Source organism: Momordica charantia (assembly GCF_013281855.1).
Source record: "Momordica charantia cultivar OHB3-1 chromosome 10 unlocalized genomic scaffold, Mcharantia_2.0 BLBB01000010.1, whole genome shotgun sequence".
NCBI classification, from domain to species: Eukaryota; Viridiplantae; Streptophyta; class Magnoliopsida; order Cucurbitales; family Cucurbitaceae; genus Momordica; species Momordica charantia.
In genome coordinates this window covers 9,939,205-9,949,204 of record NW_028275158.1, presented here as the reverse complement: position 1 = coordinate 9,949,204, position 10,000 = coordinate 9,939,205, and the positions used below count along the sequence as shown (strand labels likewise).

General features: G+C 32.1%; 1 non-coding gene across 1 annotated transcript; it reads right to left on the bottom strand.

The window, feature by feature from the left end:
* Positions 1-239: 239 nt before the first annotated feature.
* On the bottom strand, positions 240-435 carry LOC148208513 (U2 spliceosomal RNA). Its single transcript, XR_015788619.1, has one exon. It is a non-coding gene; the product is annotated as a U2 spliceosomal RNA (small nuclear RNA).
* Between the last annotated feature and the right edge of the window lie 9,565 nt (positions 436-10,000).

Genomic DNA, 10,000 nt, shown 5'->3' with positions numbered 1-10,000 from the left:
GAACCTAATAACAACCAAATAGTTCAACCAAATCTTATGTTTGGAATTGCTAAACCAAGGGCTGTTTGGTTGGAAAGTCTATTTTGTTTTCAATTCAGAATTAAAAATTTTTAAAATACAGAATGGTTAAAATTTAAATATGAAAAATATAATCTTGCACCAGCCGAATTCGAAAAGCAGGATTCGGAACGGGCATTCCAGTGAGATGGGCCCAATCAAACATTTGACACCTGAATTTGGAGGGGTGCGCCAGGCCCAAGCTGTAGTGCAACGCATGGGCGACGCGCGACGGCCCCAATAGCAAGCTATCGAACTGGGCCTTCCCCCTAGAAAAATGAATTTAATATCATGTGGGCCGATGGCCCACGTATCAGATATTAAACTGATAAGAACAGATACTACACTTGATCTTAGCCAAAAGGCCGAGAAAGGTATGAATTGTTATGCGTTCGGGCATCAGTTTTATAGTCATTTTCGCGCTGCTGGTTTCTGTACACAGCCGATGTGGGACGAGCCGTTTCTCTCTCCTTACTTGTGACGTTGTTTTGTTTTATGTCTGTTTGGACGGTGGATTTGTTAAAATTAATTTCTGTAGTTGTATTATTATTAGTAGCTGTTTAAGAGAGAAGTTAATTCAATTCGGATTTTTTTACCTCATTTGCAAAACCTCTCCCATTGAAATTTTAATCCTTTCAACTTTGTGTGATTTTAAAAATAACCCTTAGTTTGACTCACAATGGAGTAAAAATAAATCTCTCTCTATGAATTTGAAGAATTTAAACTATGTTTTTTAGTACGAAGAATCTAAATTAATTGAATGGTCAAAAATCTAATTGGAAAAATAGTTTAATGTGAAAATTGAATTTTTTAACTTTAAAAAATTAATGTGAAAAATCTAAATTAGTTAATTGAATGGATAAAAATTCTTCAATATCAAAATTTACATAACGTCGACACAAGATTTCATAAATACCAGAATTTAATTTAAAAGAAAAGTCAAAATTTCATGAATCTAGGTTCAAGATTGCATACAAAAAAATGGATTGGTGTGGATCTCAGTTCGGGATAGCACAAACCTGGACCGGGATTAGTGTGGATCCCATTTTTTGTCTTCTCTCCCATTTTGTCCTCTTTTTTGTCAATTAAATCTCCACCATTTAATGTAATATTAGCCCGAAATTTATGACATTTTTTTACTTTTTTTTTTTAGTTTACTTATTGGAGTATTTGTTTGTGGATTTGTGGTTCATGTTTTGGTAATTTTACAAGAATAAAAATGGGAAATTTGGATGAATAGACATTACCTTTTTCACCTTTTTTAAAACACATGTATTCTAGTCAATGACTAACATCATCTATTACACCAGCGTGCATTAATATTTTAGGTTTTCCTTCCTTATTTCTTTTTCTTTATTTCTTCTCTCTACCTCCATGTTCCTCTTTTTCCAGATTTTTTTCTTCTTATCTTCTCTCTTTCTCTCTTCCACTGTCTCCCGCAAGCATGAGGTTTTTCTTGTTTACTCTACTATTAAAAAAAACTCTAAATCTCTCACTTTTTTTAACTAGTAGCCTCCATGATTCCCGTGACCTTTAGCAATCATCAGCGACGAATGCATCAGTTCGTCAAAAGAAAGAGGCTCAGGTGAGGAAGGAAGTTCGACTTACGATGGGGATGAGGAAGGATAGAGAGAGAGTTGAACGAGAGAGACACGAACGAGGAGGGAGAGTTTGAGAGGGAGGGAGAGTTGAGAGGTAGAGAGAGACAATTGAGAGAGAGAGAATGAGAGATGAGTGAGCGAGAGCGAGAATTGAGTGAGAGAGGGAGTTATTCCCGTAAGTTACTTTGAGGGGAAAAAAATAAAAAATTTCCTTCCAAATCCATAATGCCATTATTTAAAATTTTTTATTTGATAGTATCTAAAAATATGATTTTTAATGAGATTGTTTTTTTTTATTGCATCTGAAAATTAATTTTGAATGAACGTTTACCAATTCAATATCATTAAATAAATTTGTAAGGTGAATAATTTTAAATGTTTTGAAATAAAATGTAGTTTACGTATAAAATAATAATAAAATTTAATTAATTTAAATGCAATCACAAATGAGATTAAATCAATCGAATATAAATAAATTTCGAAACAGTTTGGTCAAATTCAAAATCAAAATAATTAACAAATATTCATTAAAGATTCTTTTAATTAAAATTTTGAAAATTGAAACCGAGAGAAACGAAATCTCAAATTTAAAATACTAAGCATAGAAGATTTTTTTTAATTAAAATTTAAAATTATAATTGAAATCCCATCCAGTGGCTCGACCAGTAACCAATGGCGAAAACTCAAAAATCCATGGGTTCTCGATAGAACCCTATTTCGTCCAAGTTGTTGTGAAACCGGAAAAAAGAAGCGGTTTTTCGCACAGCTTGCTCATAGTGCAGGTCCCACTTGTATATTGTATTTGGCCGAAGAAGCAGCAGACATGTTGGAGTTCTTACCTTCTTGGGACTCTATGGACCAATATCTGCTTTCATTATATGGGCAATACCGATCGACTTTAGTAGATCATATGGATGTAGAAAAAGCTTCGGATTTGAATGAATTGGAAACATCTCTTTTCCATTTCTATTTACCCAGTTCATATCTTTCTTTCGTGTGTTCCCGGGAGGAATTCGATCTCGGGATACCACCTAAATAACAGCGGCTAGAGGGTCAACATTCAAATTTAAAATTTAATCTAGATTGGTTTCCTTAATTGTTTTTTTCCTCTTTAATTATTTGAACGAATCATTTGACAAATAAACATAAATCTTTTCTTTAATATCTCTCCTGATTTTGATTAGGATTAGAATTCAAATTTATAATTAAATTAGGTAGTACTCCTTTAATTGTAAATTTAAAATTTTATCCAATTAGGTGAAAGTATAAAAAAAAAAAATCCCTTTTTTTTTCTTAAATCTCTTCCCTCGTAAATCTGCTCCTTTAGTCCTAAATTTGACATAAAAAGAAAAAAAAAACAATTTAATCCAATTTGGTGAACTAAAGGAAAAAAAAATAAAAAACAATTTTTTTCTTCTTCACCTCGCTCCCTCTCTCGATCTCTCTCCCTCTCGATCTCATCTCGATCTCATTCTCTCACTCTGTCCTTCTCGATCTCGTTCTCTTTCGTTCCTCTCGCTCTCGCTTTGTCCCTCTCTCTTCTTTCATAGAGAAGAAGATAGTCCGTGTGAGAGGCAAGTGCAGGAGCCAGAGGTTTGAGAGTTGGGTAGAAGATAACAGTATATTGTGTAAAGAAGGAAAGTTTTTAAAAATGTGGAAAATTTTATTTTTTTTCCTTTATTCATATGCAAATTATTCTTTCCCTCCTTCTCGTCGGCAATGTCGTCCTCGTTTAACGGTGTCATCGGAGAGGCCACCAAAGAGGCGCAAGAGCCCGGGATGGAAGCAGCAGCCAATGGGGATTATCCGACAACTCAGGGACTCATCAATATTTATCCAGCCAGGCCGTGTGTCAAGTTTTTAACTTTCTTGTCGATTCTTTGAGTGGTAATCGGTGAAATTAACAGAGTTTTGCCAGCAGAGCTATATCCTGGTATGTTATTAGCTTTATTCTCGACTAGAACATATCTTAAGATCTGACTGATTGCTGGGGGGACTTCGCTCAAAATTTTCAACCTCCGTTGGGTATTTCCTGAAATCCTTCTGGTGCTCTCTTTCAACTCATCATGGGGACATGGGAAGAGGGCTAGAAGAGGAAGATTGAGAAGAGGGAGAAAGAAAGAAAGAGAGGAACGGGAAGAGAGAAAAAGAAGCTGGAGGAGAGAGAAGAGAGAGAATCTGGAAGAGAAAAAAAAAAATGCAGAAAGATGTAAAATAGGAAGAAAAAGAATGGAGGGGTAGGGAATATAATTTGATATTTAGGCAGATGTCAATAACAATTAGATAACATGTGTTTTAGAAAGGGTTAGTAGAAAACAATACTATCTATTCATCGAGATTTCCCAATAAAAACTGGAACACTGGAACATGGTCACAAATTAGAATTGAGGTGTGACACATAAAAGATTTTTTCAAAAAGGGGTCATAAATCCGAAATGATTTATGGGAGGGGTTATATATCCCAATTTCCCCAAGAAGTTCAACAAAGTAATAGTGTCGGATTTTGTATATCCAATGAAAAAATGGATTCCACTTATATATGAATCAGACACCAAAATTTCTGATTTTATATGTTTTATTTTATTTTACACCTTTAACTTTGTCAATCAACTTTTTCTAATAAATAGGAGGGAGTAAGATACTCTAATAGTATGAGATGCTCCCTTGCAAAGATAGCATCATTTAAGAGTCAAAGTTTCCACAAGTTATTTCTATAAAATACAAAAGGTGTTTTTAGTACTATGATTTTAAGCATACATACAATTGCAGATTCATAAGAAGTCTACATACTTTTTTTATTTTTGTATTTTGTTGTTATTTAATCACTCAAATTTTATAATTCCAAGTTAAATGGCAATATCAAGTTTTACAAATCATTAAAGTTTTATCTGAGATATCTATAAATGAATTAAAATTTTGAGAGAATTTGTGAGTTCTATTATATCCATGATATCCATAAATCTTTTAGTTTCACCCAAAAGGCCTCACACCAATGGAGATAATTGTCCCTCTTATATACCCATGATCATTCCCTCCCCTAACCAATATGGGACTTTGTTTGCAATCACCTTACAAACCCAACACAAACACATCAATTGAATGAAACACGGAAGAGAGTGAATTGTGAGGTCCACTTTTTCTTTCACTTATTTTTGCTTTTGCAGTTATGTCTCAACAAAGAAGAATACGTGTTGAAAATCGAAGTAGAGATGGAAGACTTAGAGAGGATATACGAGAAGACTTTGTTGAACTACGCCCAATGTATAAGCAAATTAATTAAAGAATCAATCCAAGAATGAAAATTGATGTGTCAAGTCTCGAGGAGACCACGGCAACCAGGATGTCAAATGGGGGATCAGCCACCACAAGAAGAAGTAGATTATTCAATGATACAAGAGGAATATTTAAATAGAGATGTTTCAATAGATGAAGGAAGGAGACACTACAAGATATTCGATTTTTCAGGACGAATAAATTTGTCGCCAAAGCTCAATATTTTGTTGGCAAAACTTTTTCCCGACAATTTTTTTCGTCGCCAAGTTCGTTGGCATAACCCCATCGTGATAGACCTTTGGCGATGAAATCTCAGATGGCATCGCCAAGGGTCTTTGACAACGAAATTTGAAATTGGTCGGGATAGACTTTTAGCGACAAAAAAATGAATTCTGTCGCCATAGATAACAGATTTAACAATTTTCTGCACGTCTTTTTTCTTTTCTTTTTTCTTTCTTTTTTTTTTAAATTTTGTTTCTTACTCTTTTTCTTCTTAAACTTTGTCACTAAATATTTCTTTACAAAATTTAAATCAAACTTCATAAACATGCCTTCAAAATTATCATATAAACTTCGATTTATATTAAACAAAAATAATTTTTACAATCGGTATAGTATAGAAAATCAAATACAATAGAAGCTAAATTTTGACTACAAAGTAAATCCAAACCTAATTTAGAAAGTTTGTCTCCTTGACTTCATGAAAATATCCTCTAATTTCCAAAGCCAATGAGAAGAAAAATCCGAACTTGAAAAAACAAATGAATAATAAACTTATGTGAACATATAAATACCAATTATCAAAACAAAAAAGTACGGCACAAACAATACAAAAATCAATTTCTTCATACAAAAACTCATCAACCAATTATTTTATCTTCACCAAAAAAAAAAAACCAGAGACATCAAATTAAAGAAAAAAAAGTACAAGATAAAATAGCCAAAGAGATTATAACAAACATTTATTGAATTAGAAAATGAATAACTAGTTTAAAAATAACATTAATTTGATTTTTAGTCTTTAACAACATAGAGAAAAAGAGAGAACAAATTTTAAAATTTTACCGACGAAGTAGCGGAGAGACACGATAAAGAGAAGCAGACAGCGGCGACATCCTATGATTTCGAGATATATAATCAAATTACTTGAAAAAAAAATAACAACAAAACAAAGGATTATACCTCAGAATAAGAAGAAAAAGAGTCGTGGTGAGGGACAAGAACAACAAAGAGAGGACACGTCCACAGCCGATGATGGGAGGGAGATGGAGTGGTAAACCCAGGAAGAATGGAATGATGACAACAGAGGTGGTGGAGGGAGGGAGAGGAAGTAGTGGGGACGCATGCGGCCGGGGTAGGGGTTGCAGAGGTAGGGAGGGGAGGAAGAAAACGAGTAAAAATGAAAGGGAAATAAGAGGGTTGGGTTTATTTGGGGAAGGAAACCAGAGTGCCACATGGAGGACAGGGATTCGCCAAAGAGATGAAGAATCGTGCATGTCCACCTCGGCACATTCCGAGGAGGACGATTCGATCATTATTTCTCCTATTAAGTCATCATTATCCGAGTTAAAACCGTCCAAGTTCGATCTACTCAACCCAACAAGTTCAACCTCAACTCTGACCAAGATAACTTCCTGTCGTAACCACTGTCGGAGCCTAAACCTATAAATAGAGGGCCTTATTTCATCATCAGGTATCTAATTTCTCCTTGAACTTAATATTGAGTTCGAGCTACTTAATGACTTGAGTGTCAGAGATTTTGCCCTCTTGTGCAGGTCTTCCCATTGTGTTCCAAGTCGGAGCTAGGACCGAGTTCGAGCTTGACCAAGGTTTGACGTTGTGCAATTCTTTGCATAAACTAGGTTAAATCGTGATCTATAGCGACTAAATAAACATTCAGTGCGAAAACTCTTAATTTTATCGCTTTGAGTTTCCCAAAAAAATTGGGTTGGTAAAATTCCCGTCATTTCTCAAAACTTTTGGCGACGAAATTAAGTTTTGTCGCTAAAAGTACCTTTTGGCGACAAATTCAAGGTTAGTCGCCAAAAGTTTTGAATAAAAATTTTCATTGAAACTTATGGGGAGGAACTCCTAATTTCGTTACCTAAGTTTGCCAAAAAAAATTGGGCGGTAAAATTCCCTCCATTTCTCAAAACTTTTGGCAACGAAATTAAGTTTCATTGCAAAAAGTACACGGCCGAATTCCAAATTCCGTCGCTAAAAGTTTTGAATAAAAAACATAATCTAATCAAAACTTATAGCGATGAAATAAATTTTGTTGCAATAAGGTAATTTTAGCGATGAAATATATGTTGTCCCCAAACAATTTCAACAAAATTTTTTAAAATATACGAAACTTTTGGTGACGAAATCAAATTTCATCGCAATAAATTACTTTTGGCGACAAAACATATATTTCGTCGCCAAAAGTACGTTATTGCAATGAAATATTTCGTCGCCAAAAACTTGGTTGCCAAAAAAAAATTCTTGTAGTGAGAGTCAAAGAGAGTAAAGAAAAACATATTGTTCGGTCGGAATTAGAGAGATCAATTTTTAATGGAATTTTAGCCATCAAACTTTTCCTTTCGAGTTTAGCCAAGAAGCTTTCTTAAACCTTTGCAATTTCATGTTTGCATGCCAAGAACATTGGAGTAGGATTGATCATCTTATCTCATGGAGTGTTTGACTCTTGGGCTAAAGAACTTGTTCTTTGTCTCGAGAGCTTTGATCTTAAGATAATCTGTGTCTAACCTAAACCTTAGGCCAGGTTGAAATCGAATCGATTTGAGAGTTTTAGTATTTGTGAATTAGAAGTTCATATACTCAATGAGTTAATTCCAATTCGCTAGGAGTTTTCACATCAAACACTCAATTATCCGAGGTGGTAGAACCTTGGTGCTTGCAAATCCAACACAAGGCCAAGTAATGAGATGATAATACCATGGCGCTATGAACATTAGGTGTCCTTCCAAAATTGAGACATCACCATGGCGCTCTTTTATAGCATAGTCACACTAACGCGACTTCTTTGATAAAAGTACGATATTTTATCAATATATATATATATATGTAGACACCGTATTTGGTCCGGCTTATTTTTAATTCTTTTTTATATTATTGTATTTTACTTTATTGTGTTTTATTTTAATTAAAGAATAACATAGGTTTACTTTATTATTAGTTTTAACATAAAGTTTAAATTAACTAAAATTAAAATGTTAGATTTATTTAAATGTTTAATTTTATTAATAAGAAAATAAAAATGGTTTATTTAGATTTTGTTTTATTATTAAAATAAAAAATAGATAAATAAAAATGATTTGTTTTAAAAAGATTTTGTTTTAATGAAATAAAGATTTTATTTTAAAACCTTTGATTTTTAACCGTTTTTCCCTCTTTGATTTTTTCAAAACCTAAGGTGGCATCTCCTCCTCCCCTTCCTTCCTCCCTTTTCTCTGGATTTCTTATTTTAGCATATATCCCCGTTGTTTTTTTTAGTATTTAACGGGGAGGAAGCACACAAGAGGAACACAGAGAACACGAGAGTTAGAAACCCATCACCTCATCACCATATCTTCTTCTCCCCATCTCTCTTATCCCACCATCACCACTTTTCTCTTGCATACCCACGACCTCCGACGACGCAAGGGAACGACGCGAACGACAGCAGCAACAACCTTCTTCTTCACAGCTTCTTCCAAGCCCGCTGGCACTCCGACGATCTTCGTGCATTTTAAGTAAGTATCAAATATGTTGGAAAGAGAAAGGCTTTGGAAATCTTTTTTTTTTTACTTTTTTTTTTAAAAAGAAAATGTTTTTAGTAAGGAAAAAAATCTTCTAAATTAATTTTAAATAAGTTTTTGAAAATAAAATAAAGATTTTGATATTTTAAAATTTGTTTTAAAATAAAAGGTTTTCTTTTTCTAATAAAGAAGAATTTTTTAAATGAAATAAATATAAACTTAATTTTATTTTAATAAAATATTTTACTTTAAAATTTTGGTTAAAATACGTTGAAAAAAATAGGAGTTCTATAAAATAAATCTCTTTCTTTTTATTCAAAATGTAGTTTTTATTTAAAATGATTTTTTACAAGGTTTATAATTTTTGTGTTACATTTGTTTTATTTTTTAATTAAAAAAGAATCTTCTGCTGCAGGATTTTAAAGGAGGAGATAAAAACAGAGTATTTTAGAATAAAATCTCATTTAAAAGTGGTGGTTATGGTTTTGAAAAAATCTTAACAAAAAATCAGTTTTTTAGCAAATAAGTTTTGTTAAAGTAAATTTGACTTTGTTTTTAAATAAATTTTTTTTTCTTTTAAATAATTTTGTTAATTTCGAAATAAATAAAAAAAAGATATATTTTTTTGTTTTAATTTAACAAAATTCGTAGTTTTTTTTAGTTTAAAAAAATAAATTAAACGTTTTGTTTGTGTAAAAGAATATGATATTTACATCTTAAGATGTTGGCACAGTGGTAAGATGTTTATTTTTTTAATGTACATGACCCAAGTTCGAGTCTTTGCATGCCTCATTTTTACTAAATAATTATTTTAAATAAAAGATTTCATTTAGAGTTTTTTTTCTTTTTTTTAAACAAAATTCAAAAATACAAAATATGTACTTTGAAAAGGAACATAACTTATCTATACTATATTAAAAAGGTAGGACGCAGGAAAAACATTTTTGGACACTTTTACCTTTTACTAAATTTACAAATTACAAATTATACCAATTATTACAAATATTAAATTAATTATTAATTATTAATTATCCATACTATAAATGCATGGAATATAAAAGGTTAGAATGCAAAAAGTTTTCCAACAATATAAAATTAATTTTTTCTTTAATTAAAATATATACTAGAATTTCAAGAGTTTTAGAATTTGAAAAGCTTTTGTAACGTTTTATCCTCTACTACTATAAAAATAGGCTTTATTCTACATGTTTTTCACAAGTTTCAATACTTTTTATTCTTAGTTCTTTCAAACATCTCTCAAAGATGATTCAATCATGAAAACATCTCGAGATATTTGTGACATATTCATCAAGTTGCAAGGGAGGC